Genomic DNA, 19,457 nt, shown 5'->3' with positions numbered 1-19,457 from the left:
ACGACTTAATGGAGGCACAAGATCTCTCATCTTGCAGCTATGATGACACACAGGAAAACTGCAGAGGCACTATCATTGAGCCCTGAACCAGGGGCAGGAACACAGACCTCCAGACTTCTGGCTATGAGGGAGAAATGAATCCATTTTTTGGTAAGCTATTGTTAGGTATCGTGCAACTTGCAACTGAAAGCTCTGCTAACTGATATGTTGTGTGTCTCATGAACCATAACTTGTCTAACATAACCATGAATTACTGTTAAACCAAAGCCAGAGAGAAGCACAAACAAAAGCAAACAAAAATGTGATCAGAAATATTATGCAGTCAAACAGGAGATTTTGTTCATGTTTTAAAGGAAAATGCTTTCCTTCACTTATCAACTTTTCAAATAAATGTTAAAGCATTTGAAATAATATTTAGCATTTGAAACTAATAAACTTTAAGATATCTGTTACTGTGCAGAAAAATGGTCATGAAAGGCTACAAGTTAATTTTGCTACTTTATAACAAATGATTTGCCTAGTAGGTATCTTTCAAAATATTTGAAAAGTCAATTATTTCTAAATTAAATATTTAAGAAACATAAGGAATATGTGCTTCTTAAAGGATCCCTCTGGGAATCTTTTCCCGTGTTAAAAAACTTTTAGATAAACATCTATATTCATCATTTGAATATCATATATTTTACTTAAATTCTGATACTAGTTAAAGCTAATTCTCTTATTTTAAAAACATAAATCAAACCTATTTAATAACTCCAAAATCTCTCATAAAAGTGATTTTCAAGGTTCAAGATAAAAGAAACTTGAAATCCCTTTAAAGCTAAAGATCATTTAAATCTTAAAAGATAAAATTTAATTATAGGCTTAGGACTATCAAGCACTAGGTTTTCTTCAAGATGTCAAAATAATTCTCACATCAAAATCATTTTACTAGTTTCACTATTAACCTCACCCCATAAATTGACTTTCTTTTAAAAAGATTTTTTCCTTTTTATTATAAAAATAATATATGCAAATCACAGAAAATATAGGAAACATAAAAACCATATATAATTTTATCATACACTAGATGATAACTTTTAACATACTAGTTTATCTACTTCATATTCTGAATTCATGTAAGAATATATAAGCCTTTTTAAATAAAAATATATGATTTTAAACTCTGATTTTTTTCTCACCTATTAAACATTCTTCAAAAAATTACTGTGTTGAAAAGCTTTGCTTTTATAGTAAAACACTTGCTGTTTTCTTAGGATCAATTCTTAGAAGCAGTCACAGGATAGGACATTTTAAGGCTATTCCTTCAGACTGCCCAGTTACTTGCAATTTTTCTTAAAAGAATGGCCTTTCCATAGCCGCCTAAAGTAATTTAAAATAATAATTTAGAACAGAGCATATTACATGGTGAATAGAAGGATTCACCATGTGAAACCTTTTTCCCTGACTGGAGATATTATTTATAAATTGTACTTTGGCCTTTATTTTACAGGAAAAGGAAAAACTTGATAATAATTTAAAAGTTCATCAAACTCTTAAACAAACTCTGATGAACTCAGAGTTCATCAAACTCTTTGAAGGCAAGTGAATTTGCTTTGTTATTTACCCTACATTTTTGTAATTACTTTGTTAAAGATCTAGTATATAAGAATCATTAAGCACTTGCAAAATTGGCAAAAGAAACAAGCAATTATAATCGGTAGGTAAAATAATGAAATACATACCTGTTGAGAAATAAAACCAGTCATGACCAAATATATAAAGCAGCACTAATACTGAAAACTCCAAACAGGGTAAATGTAGGAAAAATTTTAAATATGATCACTTCAGCCCTCTAAAGAAAAGAACAATAAATCCGAGGGAGCTTCAAGATAATATAACTTCATAAGATTGACTGGTCACAGGTCGGAAGAAAAAGTTGAACATGAGCTTAAGCTGAAAAGGCTGGTGACTTTTCTTCTTGAGTGCAGTTGCACAATTTAGTTTCTAAACTGAAAACCACAAGAGTCTAGCCCCTGTTGGAAGACAAAACTTTTGTTTTTCCTTCCATATTTGTGTGTGTTGGGTCTTTCCTGGATGACATATCAAATGGGTAGCCCTTGGGGAAATCCAAAACTATTGGTTTGGGTTTTCAACGTTTGGTCCAAGTTTTACGTAGAACTTCCCTGTCACGATGCCAAAACTGCCTGTGTGTTTTCATGGCTCTAGAATTTAATAGAAACATTGCCATAATCTACATCTTGAAATCTCTTTTCCTGAGATGTAGAGAACAAAAAGGAAGAAAAGATACCTATGGGAGTCAGCAAAGTTGCTTGCCCATCATTAATTCAAGTGATCCATTTAATCATCAGCTATATTTCTCTTATGTTAAGAAGCAACGTTCAAGCGCCTTTCTATAGTTTCTGCACATCTTGGAGGGAAAGCACTAGCATGACGGTGTTTTTAATACGTGAAAACCCAAGTACTCATAAATAAAATATATACATGTATATTTAGATTAAAAGCATATGCTACATTTTTTACAAATATGTGTTAGTATTTTCCTTCTCCAAGGGACCTTCCCAACCCAGGGATGGAACCCATGTCTCCTGAAATGGCAGGTAGATTCTTTACCTCTGAGCCATCAGGGAAGCCCATTATAAAGTCAACATCATTACAGATATTTCTAATATTACCAGATAGTTTGTGCCTAGGAATAGAGTGACAGTATCATTTGTCATATCAACAAATGTAGGAAATTGTGGTACTGTCAACATGTAAGGTTTTTCTGCCTTTCCCCTCCTATTTCCTGTATATATGTCCAACACCCTCTTCTACTTCCTTATTATAGCCAGCGGAAGAGAGAGAGTGAGTGAATGACTATCGATATAAATTACAGCAAGTTATAGTCCAAAGTTATTGGAGCTCAAGGAAAGTCAGGTTTTATCCCCCCATAAAAATATACCAAAGGGATTTCTGAACTCTTTAAGGGTACTTGGAGCAGATGACAATGGTCTTACATTATTTAAATTTGAATCCCAATACATGGCCCTCCTTTGTTAGAAGGATTAATCACAGGCATTCTTATACTTCTTAATCATGGTTGAGATCATTTTCAGCTCAAGATTGGAACAAAGACAGGTAGAATTTTTTGTGGCAACTGAGAAAAAGCTTCATGATAAGATATGTGTATTTATTATTAATTTTTTTTAGTGCTTAAGAAGGAGGCACCTGGAATAGCACTAGGGAAAACAAAGGAAAAGTGGGGATTCTACTTTTCAAAGGAGGCTCTGAAAAGAAAGGAAAAGTATGGAGAAAAAGACAAATGTCAGTCAGTTTCCCACATCAGCAATTAGGTTGCTAAGCAGAATGCTGAAGCAGGGGAAGCAATCTGCAGGAGAAAAGGGGAAGAAGAGTTTGCCAGTGGCCTTTGGAGCACGTGGGATATTTTTGTTTTCTGAGCTGTAACTGAGAATTCTATATGCAATATTATTATTTAAATGCCTTAAATGTATTAGGGCCTTCCCAGGTAGCTCAGTAGGTAAAAAAAAATCCACCTGCAATGCAGAAGATGCAGGAGACTTGGGTTCAATCCCTGGGTCGGGAAGATTCCCTGGAGGAGGGCATGGAAACCCATTCCAGTATTCTTGCCTAGAGAATCCTTTGGACAGGGGAGCCTGGCAGGCTACAGTCCACTGAGTCACAAAGAGTCACACACAACTGAAGCGACTGACCAGGCACACATGCAAAAGTATTAAATTAAAATACATTTAATGAGGACTTTCCTGGCAGTACAGTGGCTAACATTCTATGCTCCCAATGCAGAGGGCACAGTTTCAATCCCTAGTCAGGGAACTTGTATCCTGCACACTGTGGTCATGGCCAAAAATAATAATAATAAAATACACAGAATACATCAAAAAACACATTGAATACACTGAGTTGACATTGGCAGGAGCTGTAGTCATGCGTTTGTAATAATTAAAATGGTTGTAGAAGGTGAAGTACACGACTTACTTAAATATATATTGGTATTTGTTACAGATTTTCCTATTCTACCTCAAAGAAAGACATATAATCCTTACATTATGCCAAACCAAGAGAAGCCTGATTCAATATCACAATTTCACTAATTTCACAATTTGTTAAGCCAATTGTATATACTTTATCTCTGGAAGGTTGAAGATGGTGCAGTTCCCCTCCCCATACTGTATCTCCCCCACTCTCAAGTCTCCTGCATCTCATTATCACTTTCAACAGAGTTGACCAGTTTAAACAGATGAATTTGGGGTAAATCTCCATACCCTGCCTAAGTCCCTATCACTGTCCAAGTGGACAGTACATTAACAAAGGCATGAACTTTCAACCAAAAACACCTACTTCCCCAAATTGCAAGTCAGATACCCATTAATGGAAGATGGCCAACTGGGCTTCTGTGGTCTAGAGGCTACACAGGAAAAGTACTATCTCCAAAATCAGGGCCCTAACAGATGTTCAGCTTCAGATAGGAAAACCAACACTTCACACTCCGAAGTGATCACATTACACACAAGCTAATAATGCCTTTTGCCTCTAAAAGTAGCCTGGCTGGGTATCCAGTACTCACTGAGCACCACTCGCTACACTCTGGAGTTGGCTAGATCGGTATTCAAAACCTGCCTGCATTTCTTGTGCCAAGTAGGTACCACACGACAGTCAGTAAGACATTAAAGTAGAATCTTAGAGACTATTTTCCAGAATGGCTACTGATCTTGGCCTCACATAAGAGAATTTAGAATTAAGGACTTAGAACATTGGTCATATATACTCTGACAAGAACCAGCTCTAGCCCCACATGTTTACCCAGCTTAAGGATCCAGTGCTATAAAACTACATGTGTACCTGCCCTCTTGTCCTCTTTTTACTATCAATTTTTCTCTCTAGCAGCTAAGTCCAACATCAGCAATGACCAGGATTTTTGAAACTTCTGCAAGGCCTCCTCTGTTGCATTGACAGTCTCTGAGCAGGATTTCTTAATACGAGGCATCTGGACTACTGATCTTCCATGGATGCACTCTGAATGTTAGTTGCTCAGTCATGTCCGACTCTTTGCAACCCCCTGGACTGTAGCCCGCTAGGCTCCTCTGTCCAATGGAATTCTCCAGACAAAAATACTAGGGTGGGTTGCCATTCCCTTCTACAGGAGATCTTCCTGACCCAGGGATCAAACCCAGCTCTCCTGCATTGCAGGCAGATTCTTTACCATCTGAGCCACCAGGGATGCACTCTAAAGGATATCCCTAAATCTCCTAAAAGTGTATGACAAATATGCAGTTTCTATACATGGGCTTTTTTCTCAGGGATATGGTCTTTGGTTCTCATCAGATTCTCAGAGGAATTTATGAACATCCTGAGAGACTAGTGCTCCGACGATAGGGAATGTGAAATATTTTTTTTAATTGAAGAATTTTCAGCATAAAGTAGAAAAAAACCAAAATATTAAAGATGATTTGAGAGCTTATTACTGTCACTAAAGTTTTAAAGCCAGGTGAAATCAATAATCTCAGTACCAATGGCTTCTGCTACTGCAATGCATTTACTTCAATATGTTTATTTTGTGATACATACGTTGTTATTATGGCGCATGTCTGATGTTATTACTTTGAGGGCTATAGTTCTCTATATAAAATACTACATTTCATCAAACATCAGGCTTTCTTTACCTCTTTAATGTGATATTATTATACACTACAGCTCAAACATTTTCTAAACACGGCAATGTGTATTCTCCTCCAGGTTTATGCTTGATGATCACTTCCCAATGATTTGAAATAGAATATTCATGGGTCTTCAATTCTCCATTTGACCATTTTTCTCTGTGCTTCCTTTTTGTAGATCCCCTGCTCATAGCTGCTTTCAGTTGGTCCAAATGCCTGTAGAAGGGAATTTTACGGCATAATCTACATTCCCCTTTAAGGGGTATCACGAGTGTGGCCTTCTGGTTTTAGTTTGTTTCTATAGATTCAACACAATAGTTTGTCCCTTTGGGGCTTTCTCTGTTGTCACTCCTCTTTTTGATCCTAAGCCTCAAGGTATTAGTAGGCTTGCTCCCAAACACACACACACACACACACACACACACACGCACGCGCGCACATTCTCTAAGCCAACCCAAACTATCACCTTTAATCCATTAGCATTTCTCAAAGTATGATCTGCAGACCATTTGTTTCAGAATCTTTATGAGGCCAGAGGACTAGTTAAAAATATTCCTGCCAACCTCCAGACCAATTGGATCAGAATCCATGGTGGTAAAAGCTGCTTTTGTTAATACATCCCCCATCCATCCAGCTGAGATTAGAGAACCCATGATTTACAAGAATCATTTTCTTCCTGATTTGAGCCCTATTGTTTTGAGATCTAAATGGAACTACTTTCATACTCATCTGACTTGCCTCTGAGATCAGCATCTCTTTGTCTTTTCCTAAGAAATCTTCTTCCCTCTCTCTTGCCTTTGACAGTAGCTTTTCTCTGGGCTCTTCCTCAATCTCCATAGGCAGCCAGTGGCTTCTTTCTTCCAGAGCTGCCCTAAGGAAACCTCCTTAGCATCCACCACTTCAGACTGCCTGGATCCTAACACCATTTACTCTACCTGGGGTTCACAGCACATATTTGCATGTCAAAAGCAAGCCCCATCTGGTCCACAAAACTCCTCTTAGCCTTGCCCTTAAATATTAAGACTACTTAAAACCGCTTATTTACAGTCTTTCTCCGCATTTTTAAGGCACACACCACTCCTACAATACATGAACTAAAAACAAAATTCTAGTATCTCACCATTCTAACATAAATGCTTTATTTTTTGGTGTTCACATTTCATCCTTATTCATAACAAAACCAGAATGTGACATGAAAACTGTAATCCTGATTTTCTAATTTAACACTATATCAAATATATTTTCATAGCTACTGTTAATGATGACCTTTAAGACTATAAAATATTGCACAGGTATTAGTGCTGCCAGATCACTTTTGGTTATTATTTAGGCTATTTTTGGATCATTCTGTCCTAATAACAATACAGTTTCATAATAACAATACATAATGAACAATACAGTTCATGCATGTTACTTTTTTCCTTCTTTGAATTATTTATTTAGAATAAATTCCCAGAGGTAGAATTAATGGATCAAAGTGTATGAGCATTTGGATAGGTCTTGACACATATTGCCAAGTTGCCATGGTTGTATTTTATACATTTCCTAAGCAATATGCTGGTAAATGTTTATTTAATAGATTTTTCTCAAAGGAAAAGAAAAAAGGGTGGAGTTTGATTTATAGCATTTGCCAATTTTGTGGTATAAATACCCCTATCAGGTCCAATTTCAAGTGATGAACATGATATCACTGAATACAGATGTTTCATAGCATCATTATATGATATATTGATATAATATATATATCACATCATTATAATATTTCTATCACACAGATAAATTGGAGATGATAACTTCAAAAGCACAGATGACAGAAAAATATTGTAAATAATCAGGAGTAATAAGATTTTTGAATATTACATTTATTTTTAATATAAATTATTGAACTGGGATTTATAGAATTTAATTTTTAATAGTGACTATTTAACAACTGGTTTGGAAATTTTCTGGAATAACACAATCAGTTCTTGCAAGCAAGTACAGGCTCCCACATATATCTCACTAGATATTGCCTATATCTCACTAGATATTTTGCAAAAGCACACCTTTTTTTTTTCATGGAAGCCATTGAAAATTCACCTGATTCCATCTGTGCCACAAGCAACAGCCATGCTTTTAAGTTAGCAAATTATGATAATGCATAGTGAATAAAACATAATCCAAAAAAAAAAAAAGAGAGAGAGAGAAAAGAACAGGAGGTCTATGTGAGTAAATTCATTCTGCCCACTCTCCCCCAATTTGGGTAATACACTCTTCATCCATTCATTTTACTGGTGTTTTTTCCATGGGTCACCTATTAAAAAGCACTCAATCATTTATTTACTTGAACGATGACTGGATAACTATATGTAGTTCTCATGGCACATATTATGAGAACCATATTGATGTTACCTAACCACTGTCTTCATTGGTTTTCTTTTCTACGAAATGGGGAAGAGGTCACTGCTGACTTCAGTTTTACAGGAAACTAATGTAGTGATTAGAAGACTTCAATTTATGCTCAAAGAAGCAATCGAGTATTCCGTAATGCTTTGAAATTTTCTTCCAAAAGTAATTCATTAGTATTGTGTTTTACTGGAAGAGAGACGTGGGAGAGTGATTTGGCACTATCTCATGTGAAAGCCGTACTGGAGAAAGAAATGGCAACCCACTCCAGTGTTCTTGCCTGGAGAATCCCAGGGACGGGGGAGCCTGGTGGGCTGCTGTCTATGGGGTCACACAGAGTCGGACATGACTAAAGTAACTTAGCAGCAGCAGCAGCAGCATGTGAAAGCAAATTCCTGTTTTTGCGCTTTCCGTGACACTGAATAGCCTCTACATGTCTATAACACTTCAGGATTTTTCAAGTAGCACCCTACATTTGCAAGTTAACATGTAAATATGGTTAACAAAAACTCTAAACACATACTTGACCAAATCATCCCACTTCCAGAAATTCTCCTAAGAAATAAATTCAAAACAAAGGAAAATGCTTTTGTGTGATATTAACAAGGGCTTCCCTGGTGGCTTGGATGGTAAAGAATCTGCCTGCAATGCAGGAGACCTGGTTTCAATCCCTGGGTCAGGAAGATCCTCTGGAGCAGAGAATGGTTACCCACTCTAGTATTTTTGCCTGGAGAATTCCATGGGCAGAAGAGCATGGCAGGCTATATAGTCCATGGGGTCACAAAGAGTTGGACGTGACTAACCAACTAATACACACGCACGTTAGTAGCAATAGAGGGAAGATGGTTTTTTACCTCTTTTCAGCACTTACTCAACTTACCATCTTGGTGCTGGGGCCCTGGTAGGAGAGTTTGGATCAATGGCTCCCAAATGCTCACCTACAGAACAATTGTCTCTAAATCACTTGAGTGGGAAAAAATTGTGTATTTTTATCACACAGATTCCTGGACCCCACTCCAGGTCTGGGGTGTGATACAAGAGAATTGCTAATTTTGAAAATCTTCTCAAAGGGTTTTGATGTCCAGCCAACTTGAGGAACTATGATTCCAGGCCAGAACCAGACAAATCAAACCAAATGATCCAAACTGAACAATGATCCAAATCTGGGAACAGTATGATGACTTTCTACATGAGGCATCAAGAAGTTGCTTAGGGCATTCAAGCAGCAGTTGGAGTCAAATGACTGAAAAGCCTCAGAGGAGAAGCCTTAATTCTGGCACCTTCCACGTCCCTCTGTTCATCCTTTCCATCTCTGATCCCCACCCCTCACTGCCCAGCCCAGCATTCGATACTGTGAGGCTGCTTTGTAGCATGTTCCACTTTGGTATCCATCCGAACTTGTGTCCTCCCTTTACATACACAAAGCCCCCAAATTTCCACCCTGAGAATATAGTGGAGCTCTATTAAAAAAAAATACTATGATAAAACCAAAGTAATCTACATGTGCAGTTGAGAATCTCCTGCATAATGAGTATACTGGCCGTATACCCATTTTTAAAGGGCGTTTTCTAAAGCCAAAAGAATCTCTGATCTGAAGAGCAGAATGGGAAAGCAAGATGCTTTTTAATCTTGGCTTTTGTCCAGATCCAAGCATCCAGAATTTAAATAAGCACTATGGGCATTCATTGTCAAAATGGTCCAGATTTCTAAATAGAAATGGATTTTTAGCAGTGCCTTCTCAGCACTAAAATTAAAATATATCATAAAATACATAATTTCACTTAAACAGCCCAAGCAAGTTACTCATTTATCTCTAATTCCAAGTACTCTATAATTCCACCCAAAGCATTCAGTGAGCATCAACCATAGATGTCCACAAATAGTATAGCAGTCACTCAGAGAGTTGTCTTATAAGTCTGAGAATTTGCTAAGGAAAGGCTTAAAAAATCTATTTCTAATCTTGTTTCCCTTTTCTCATGTACATTACCACTATAATACATCTAACCCTGTGCCTTGTCTATTCTTGGTGCTAAAAAAAAATGTTAAATCTCAGCCTCTACCTATCACTCCCACTTTCCTTTGAAAGGAATACTGGCATTAAAAAAGTAACTTTACAGATATGTTGTTCCTAAGCCAGGGACCATGCCATCTTCATTCTAGTGTTCCCATTCTTGATAAGAATTGTAATAGCTACACTTACTGAGAGTTTATTTTATCCCAGGCACTAGGCTAAATACTTTACATGTTTTTATCTCTTTTATCCCTACGACCAACCTCTGAAGTAGATATTTTAATTTATTGTTAGAGCTACTTTACATATTTTTTTTAATGAGGATTAAAGAAGTTAAGTAATGAGTCTGAGGTTCTCATAGGTGAGAAGTAACAGCACCAGGATTCGACACAAGGCAATCTAGCTCCAAAGTCTGGGTTTGTATTCTGGGAGGCACTTTTGTTATTATGTGGATGCAGATATTTCATAGTCCAGGGGGAAAAAGTATTCGGAATCATTAGGGAAAGAACAGCAGCATATCCACAACTTATCATTCAGACACACCAAGGAAGTAACAGATGAGATTTGGGGTCTGACTGTTGAAGAATGGAGACTTGCTTATAATTAGTCAATCAGCTTGTCCTCTCAAGAGGAAGTCTACTTCAATTACCAAATGATTGAAGGGCCTCCTTAGCAGGTAGTAACCAAAAATGGAGCTCTTATAGGTACCGTAAGCCACACAAATCTTTCTCTGCATTAACAATGTACAAGGGGAAGACAGTAGAAGGAGAGCAAGTGGAGAATCACAGATGTGGGAGATACATGAGGAAGCCCGGAGCACGAAGAAGCAAGGATCCTGAGGCAACCTCGCACATGGAATTGTTAGAGCTGTAAGTGCTGAGAAAGAAGTGCCCAAAGGCCTAAGAATCCTAGACAGCCACTGAATGGAGTAGACTCTTCTCCTCAGCAGCCTTGCCCTTCTAGGTCTTCCATAACCCATCTACACCTTAATTTTTCAACCTTATTTCCTACCAAAGTGTAAAACAAGCTTTCATCTTTTCTCAGGTCAATTTCCTTAAGTGGGATGGTCATCTTCTAGTCAGTCTCACCTTTGTGCCTTTGCCCACACAATTTTTCCAGTGTGAATTAACCCCCTTTCCATCTACTCAAATCTCTCATCTTTCCAAGTCCTGTGTCTTTCAGACTACTCAAGCTTTCCCTCAAATCTCATTCTCAGAACTCCTGTAACTCTTACAGCCTATGGTCATTCCATCTATTCCTTAATTCCCATCTTGCACTGCTTCCTGGATTTTAGTTCTTATCACATCTACTAGATCCTTCAAAATAGAGAATCTTTACATTTATCTTACATCCTTCATAACACCAGTTTAGAATCAACAAGTGATAATCAACTACTTGCAGCTTTCTTGAATATTTCAATATTAGCTTTAATTTAGTAAAGAAACCCAAACCAGTGATTTCTCTAACTTTATTTAGTTACAACCCAGGCTACCAAGTGATACCTCACAGCCTATCTCCAAATCAGACCACTTCAAAAAACTAAATTTGATTTCATTTAAAAATATGTACTTATACATCAAATATCACTTTTAGAAAAAGGGACTTTAGCATTGAGAATAGGTGAAACTACAAGCTAGGAATTTCAGATATGAATCTACATCATTTGGATTTTGGTTCTGTTTCTTTTCTGAATTAGAAAATTTTTAAACTCATATTTGCACAGTTTAGAGGATCTTTGGATTTACTTCATCAAACAGGATGATATTTAAACTACCAAAATATTTGAGCTCAATCATAGCCAATTATAAGCATATGAATTCTCTAGGAGACTATCTGGAAAACCAAAAAGCCAACTATATAATGTTTAATGTTTCAGAAACTAAATGCATCCTGTTAGACTTGGGCAGGCATGGGGAGTAGCTGGATATCAAACTAACTCCCTTTGCCTGAGTAACACTGTTCTATACTTCATAACAAGTTGAACAGAGTAATCACTATGTTGAATCTATAGTAAAAGCTAAATAAAATCAGAAAGATTTCTTTTGACAGTGAATAAATATTTTTAAAGAAGTCAAAGTCTTACCTGTTGTAGAATGCTGAAGAAATTTCTTGACACCAAAATGACTGACTCCGGAAGTCAAATTTGTTCAGTGCAGGTAAGTAAAAACAAAAGCAGCCCAAGTCATTTCACTGCTATGATTTCCTTCTAGGATCTATCTTTTCTCGCATTGGAAGACCTAAAATTTTGAGAGCTGGACTGGTAGAGAATCAAACCCAAGATGCTTGGGTTTGGTGTGAGTGGTGACTGAGGCAGCAGGAACAATCCGAATGTGACAAGAGATTAGCAAGTTCCTGTGCATAAGTCAATTTCCTGTAGCTGGCTTCTCCGAAGAGAGGGTTTCATTTGTGTGGGTTTAGTGATGTGTGTATGTGTGTGTGCACGTGTGTTTTCCTCCATGACAATATGAAAACTTCCCCAGAATGAGAGACAGAATAAGACCTTTGCTGCATGGCAGATTTGTGTTGAATTTATCACTTCTCGGGGGACCATTTCCCTCTCCCCTTCCCCCAATTTCCCACCAGCAAACCACCTACTTAAAATTGTGGAAAGGAAAAGTAAAAAACCAAGATGATTCCTTAAGGAAGTGAAACAAACCAAGAAAAAAAAAAAAAAAGGCCACAGGGCCACTCCACAGACTGGTCTTGGTTCACTGAAGCTTAGGAAAAAGCACCTTATATCTTCATGTCAACTTGGTGAACATACTGACTGTGGAGGGAAAGCCGTATGTGGGTGATTCACTTTGTTTTATTACTAACTACCAAACAGCAATCTGGAAAGGACAGACTCAGCCTTAGTGAGAGCTCAGACAGCCCCGCCACACATTTACCCTTGGATGGACCCACACCTGTGTTATGAGATACGTGACTAAGAGTTGTTTTCAGACTCCTCGGAGTTTCATTACTTGCCTCCAAACCCAAATTTACACGTCTGTCCTCCAGTGCAATCCAGGTGTAGAGACCATCTGCACACACTTAGATTATGACTGTGTTGCCTGTACCAATACATTTAACTTTTATGATATGGTCACAGTCTCCCCGCTACACCCGCCTCAAATCCCTAACTAATCAACGCTACCTCCCAGGGTGAAGTCTTTGTCAAAATGCCTACACACCAAAAGGATAAAATCAACTCCACTCAAGTTAACAAGCATTTATAGAACCCCTACTGTGTGCAAAGTCCAGTGCTAGGGTAGGGGAGGGTGTTGCTGCTGCTGCTGTGCTGCTAAGTCGCTTCAGTCGTGTCCGACTCTGTGCGACCCCATAGATGGCAGCCCACCAGGCTCCCCCATCCCTGGGATTCTCTAGGCAAGAATACTGGAGTGGGTTGCCATTTCCTTCTCCAATGCATGAAAGTGAAAAGTCAAAGTGAAGTCGCTCAGTTGTGTCCGACTCTTAGCAACCCCATGGACTGCAGCCTACCAGGCTCCTCCGTCCATGGGATTTTCCAAGATGGAATCTCTCACTCATAATGGTCAAAGTCAAGTGAAGGGGAAAGATGGGGACATAAAGGAAATGCTGTGAGTCAGGATCTATTTATAAATCTCACTCCAGGGACTTCCTGGGCAGTCCAGTGGTTAGGACTCTGCATTTCCACTGCAGGGACACAGGTTCAATCACTGGTTAGGGAACTAAGATCCCACATGCCTCAAGGCATAGCCAAAAGGAAAAAAAAAAAAAATCTCACGCGAAAAATCCTGGGACACCGGAGTCAGTTGAAAGGAAAGTGTGTACAACCTTTTAGCCAGTTAGGATAGCTACTGAATGTTAACATGGATTCTTTTGTAATATCCCAGGGAGACTCGACTGACTTTCAGAGAGCCACTCAGATGTGTATGCATCATCTGATAGCCACCCTCATGCCCTCAGTGTTGCAGATGCGGAATTCTGTTATGTGCCTGATACCGTGAACTGAAGAGAAACACAAAGGCTGAGACAGACGTATTCCCTGTGCTCTCAGCACCTGCATCCTAGTCAGAGGAGACAGAAACATTCATACAAATGCATCATTACAGATTGTAATAACTATTGCAAAGGAATCAGAAAAGAAGTTGAACTACAGAGCAAGACAAGATGTACATCCCAGGGGTGGTGGTCAAGGAGGGCCTCTTTGTGTATCTGACAATCAAAGTGAGACTTGAAGTTGTGAATCTCAACCCTGACTGAGAAGCTTTTGAAAAATACCAGTACCTAGGGAATTCCCTGGCAGCTCAGTGGTTAGGCCTTGGCACTCCCACTACAAGGGGGCATGGTTTCAATCCCTGGTCAGGGAACTAAGAACTCTAATGCAATACCAACAGGCAAAAAATTACATAGGTATATCAGTACCTAGGCCCCATCCCCAGAGACTCCAGTTTGATTTGTCTGACTTGGGGCTTGGGCATCAGTATAAATTCCCCCCATTATTATAATGTAAAGTTACCTCTCTATTGCTGAAAAAGAGGAGTAGAAGGAAAGTAGGGAGTAGTACTACTTTCTAGTACTTAGTACTCTACTAAAGGGAGTAGAAGGAAAGACATTTCAATCAGAGGCAATAATAATGTGTAAAGGCCCTGAGGTGGGAAAATGCTTGGCATGTTCAAGGAAGTAAAAGAGGATTGATGTGTCTGGTGTGTAATGATGACAGGCGTAAGTGGTGAAAAATGAGCATTCTCAGAGATGCTCATACAACTACTAAGTCCATAGGAGACTCATTAACCCCTGAACCCAGGCATCAATTTTTAAGGTGCAATAAGAACTCAGTCTGGGAGGTGAGATCTTTGAGCCCTCTGATAAGCACATATTTCCTTTTAGGAAAATTTCCCAGAAAAGTCAGATCACCATCATAATGTCACTAGGTAAGCAGAACATATGGCTGGTGGATACTTTATTTACCTCTAGTTGGGTCATCAAAAGATTTAGGGCGGCATATAAAAATACATATACCTTACCAAAATAAAGCAAATTAAAACAAGAAAGATGAAGCCAAAAGAAATGAAGATGAAAATTAAGCTAAAGCCAGGGGTAAGGTTGAATGAGAAAATGAAAATACCATGTAGTTCTAAGCATTTAAGCAACTGGTGTGAAGCAGTAAACACTACCACGCAGAAAACTGAGCACATTGCTCAGGATGAGGAGGGCTTCCTGGCTCTTTGGTGCTGAGAGGGTGCTAAGAGAAATTTGGCACCTGCATTCTCATAGAAGGACATCACAACCGAAGTGAAACACCACCCTTAGACTAAACCCAGCCCGCCACAAGCTCGAGAGATGGCTCCTCATATTTTTCCTCAGTGTAAAATAGGGTGATTTCATCTCATGAAAAACTTCACTAAAAGCAATCCCAGGGGCACATCAGAGAGGGTCCTGATTCGATATGCCAATTTAATGCAGAGATGAAAATAGATTTCAGAAATGCTTCTGCAAATTCAGGATAAAATTGTTTTCTCATCTGAGCTTCTAAAAAATTGAAGGCAGCAAAGAGCTGAAAATTGGTAGTGCTTCCAGGAAGAGATCCAGTGGTTTTCTCAGTGACCCAGCGCCCCTTGAAAAAGCAGAGGAGTGTCCTTGAGCAAGGACAGCTGCCTCCAGGGGTAGCCCCGCTTCACCTCCATAAGAAGGCAAGACTTTGCCCTTTGGGAAACAGAGCAAAAGGCACCACAGTCTGGTTTGTAATTTCAGGGTGTTGGGCCTTGTGCATTTTCTTCACAGAGGAACATATATACTCCAGGGCAGGGTAATCAGGGTGTGTCTGAAGGCCCAAGAGCTCCCACCCGCTCTGGCTGGTGCTGGGAAGAGTACTGCCAGTTGGCTGTAAGATGTTCCTTTCCTGCTTGGCTCCCCGGCTCCCCACCCCACCACCCCCACCCCCACTGCCTCTTCTGATGGCCTTGCTCTCTCTGTGTAGGTAACTGTAGTTTTAGATGTTCTCATAGAGTCAGGCTTTGTGCAGCCTCTCGCTCCTGACAGCGAGAAACGGTTTTTCCTCTTGCCTCTTATATATCTTTAGTCTTCACTAAACATATTTTTAATATATAAGACTCTTCACATATATTTTAATGTCAGAGGAGGTTTTCTGAAGGGGAGTAGGAGAAGGTTGGGAGACAGCTATCTAACTTTTCCCTTTTCTGGAAATCTTTCTCTCTCTCACTCTAGCTCACTCTCTCTCTCGTTCTTTTAACAGACAGGGGTAGTGGTGAGGGGAGGAAGCAAATAACCTAAAATACATGTACATGCTACATGCTTACACACACACACACCCCTGTGGGTATGTAAGTCCTGAGGCTGTATAGGGCCTCGGAACAGAGATGAGGCCCAGCCTTGGGACTGAGATGAGGGGAAACCCTGGGGAATTCAAAGTGGTGGGAAGGAAGGAAATCCTGGGTGTGGAGTTCCCAGTAGGATCTGGCCTCTCATAAGCCATATTCGGGAAGCTTCCATGACAAGCACTCACCACACTGTGAGTTGGACTAGTGTTCTCCCATAAGCTCCCACAGCACCTTCTGTTAACTGCCAAGCACTCACCAAACAGCCCTGTCTCATCCAGCACAGAGCCCTTGAGGCCCAGGGCCTGGCCTTGCTCATTGGTGCATCTCAGGCACCTCATAGTCAGCCACTGACGAACCATTTGCTGATCCATGGACTGATTCTCTCATCTAATCCTCACCACAGTCTTACATGGTAATCATTTTTTAATATATTTTTACAGCTAAGAAGACCTCAGCGGGCTAAGTAATTTGCATGAAAGTACATGACCACAAAAGCAGAACAAAGACCCCCGCCCAACCCATCCATCCGTTGTGGCTCTTCACCCTGCTGGCTCCCAAGGGGGAGAGTGGGGCTGTGGGGACAGGGAAGCAGCCTAAACCCTAAGCCACAGGTCCATTTTCTGTTTTCTGAGCACCCTTCCTCTGAGATTCTCTGCCAAACACAGTTGGCTAAAGGTCAAGACTTGCTTTCTCAAAAAGATCTTCATTTGAAACGTCCTAGACTTTCTTGGTGGAGAAGGCAATGGCACCCCACTCCAGTACTCTTGCCTGGAAAATCCCATGGATGGAGGGGCCTGGTGGGCCGCAATCCATGGGGTCGCTAGGAGTCGGACACGACTGAGCGGCTTCACTTTATTTTTTCACTTTCATGCATTGGAGAAGGAAATGGCAACCCACTCCAGTGTTCTTGCCTGGAGAATCCCAGGGACGGGGGAGCCTTGTGGGCTGCCATCTATGGGATCACACAGAGTCGGACACGACTGAGGTGACTTAGCAGCAGCAGCAGCAGACTTTCTTGGTGGTCCAGTGGTTAAGAGTCCGCCTGCCAATGCAGGGGATATGGGTTCAATTCCTTGTTCAAGAAGACTCCACATGCCGTGAGGCAACAAAGCCACTGAGCCACAACTAATGAGCCTGTGCTCTAGAGCCCGGGAACTGCAAACTACTGAAGCCTGAGCACTCTACAGAGCCTGTATTCAGCAACAAAAGAAACCACTGCAATGAGGAGCCCGTGCACCACAACTGGAGAGTAGCCCTACTCTCTGCAACTAGAGAAAGCCCGCACACAGCAATGAAGACCAAGTGCAGCCAAAAATTAATTATTTTAAAAAAGAGATGTCTTCTTATATGGCAGACCAATAGCTTGCTTTCTCTTTAATAGTCTCCTAGAATGAGCATGTCTTTTATTGAGGGTTTTAAAATAATGTAACAACTGAGTACTCTGAACTCACACATAAGTAATATTTTTGTCCATTGCAAAGGTCTCTGCCTTTTATACCAGAGAGAACTCTTAATGACAGTGTTAATTGTAATGAATAGTAAACCTTGGAAACTGTGATATCAATCATTTACCAAATTATTTTTCACCCTGAGTCAGTAAGATGCCTCCCCCTTCTTCTGTTAATGAAATGATTTAGATTTAGTGAGTAGCTTTTAATGTTTACACAGACGTTCATTCACAATACGCCACCCAACAAAATAAAATATTTCAGTGGATTCTGAAGATGTACGAAAACTTTGACTGTTGTGAGTTTCAAACCTAGGGCATTAGACAGACTATTTATTTTTACCCAGTTCCCCACTATGTGATAAGCAACTGTATTAAACCAAAACATGCATTCCTTCTGACTGAGAAATTTTATGATGGGGATTATAAAATGTTAGCTCTATAGAAGAGAAAAAGGTTAACTAGTATGTGTCACTTTCAGTGTAAAGATACATTCATATAAAATACCCATTAAATTCTAAATATTAAAATATGCTAGAAATGTTTCAGGCTAGAAATCACATGAATGATTACCTCCTTATGCACTTTGAATCATTATAAACATCAGCCTTCCTAACCAGGTAAGAATATCATTTCAAACATCTTTTAGCTTCCCTCTTTTAGCCATAGCTATAAAAAAACCATTTCCCTTGCTGTGATTCTCATCATCTATTTTCTCTTTAACTGTTTTACTGTAACATAATGTATTGCTTTTTGTTTCAGTGAATGTCAGGTTCTCAGGATCCTCAACTGCCATTTTAATCCTGGTTTGTTTGCTGTGTATAACTGTGTTTATTGAGCAAACATTTACATCCTGGTTCTTTTTATTGCAGAGCCATAATTCATAACAATGCAGGGTCTTGTTGCAAAAGATGATAGCATTCAACATAATCATTCGAGCTGTGGTGTAACTTCTTTTTTTAAGTGTCAGAATAGGGTTATTATCGTCTAATGCCCGTTACCCTTCAAAGCCATCCCTGGTTAGTTAATGCACTTTTGCAACCCTGCTGACATCAGGCAAAGCATTTTTAGGACCTTTTTAGAACTTTTAGAGACAGCTTACTAAACTATAAGAGAAAAACCAGTAGTGTTACATTCTATTCACAACTTGCCTTTGACTCAAAGTATAATCTGGTTTGTTCACCTACCTTATTCACTGGATACAGGTCCAAAGCAAAATCAAATCCACCCAAAAAGGACAAAGATGGGCTATCATTGAAGAAACTTGAAAGAATGTGCCTCGGGCTTTGACAGCAAATCCTGGAGAGGAGTTTGCAAAGTAATATGAGTAAAAGGAGTGTCTTTGGGTCAAGTGCATGAACTCCCAGGGGAGTTCCTCTCTAATGTAGAATATCTGATTCATTTAAAAAAAGAAAAAGGCCATCACTGCTTCTTCTCGCATTCATATTTTACTCGTTGTTTTGATAGGAATCTTCAGTTTGGGCACACACATCACAGGGTAACTGCATCTTCGCACACCTGCTCAGAGTGGGGGTTGCAGACGTTTCAGTTAAAAGGCAGGGCCATGACTACTAACTTGCCATCTTTTCAAAATAACAGATCTCCTGCACAGTTCTAGAGGGATTAGGTTAAAACTT

At 39.4% G+C, this 19,457-nt stretch overlaps 1 protein-coding gene across 3 annotated transcripts in view; it reads right to left on the bottom strand.

Annotated features, from left to right (window-relative positions):
• Nucleotides 1-19,193, bottom strand: part of RHOH (ras homolog family member H) — a 47,961-nt gene extending 28,768 nt beyond the window's left edge. The window contains exon 1 of one of the 3 annotated variants that reach the window (XM_061419959.1): nucleotides 19,008-19,193. The gene's annotated coding sequence lies outside the window, so the exon portion shown is untranslated. Of the gene's footprint in view, nucleotides 1-1,724; nucleotides 7,799-12,154; nucleotides 12,681-19,007 lie in introns of those variants that run through there. The other 2 variants (XM_061419956.1, XM_061419958.1) reach the window with 2 other exon arrangements.
• Nucleotides 19,194-19,457: the final 264 nt, after the last annotated feature.

This window comes from Bos javanicus, chromosome 6 (assembly GCF_032452875.1).
Source record: "Bos javanicus breed banteng chromosome 6, ARS-OSU_banteng_1.0, whole genome shotgun sequence".
Lineage (NCBI taxonomy): Eukaryota > Metazoa > Chordata > Mammalia > Artiodactyla > Bovidae > Bos > Bos javanicus.
Note: the sequence above shows the minus strand (reverse complement) of the source record. Positions and strands in the feature narration are given on the sequence as shown.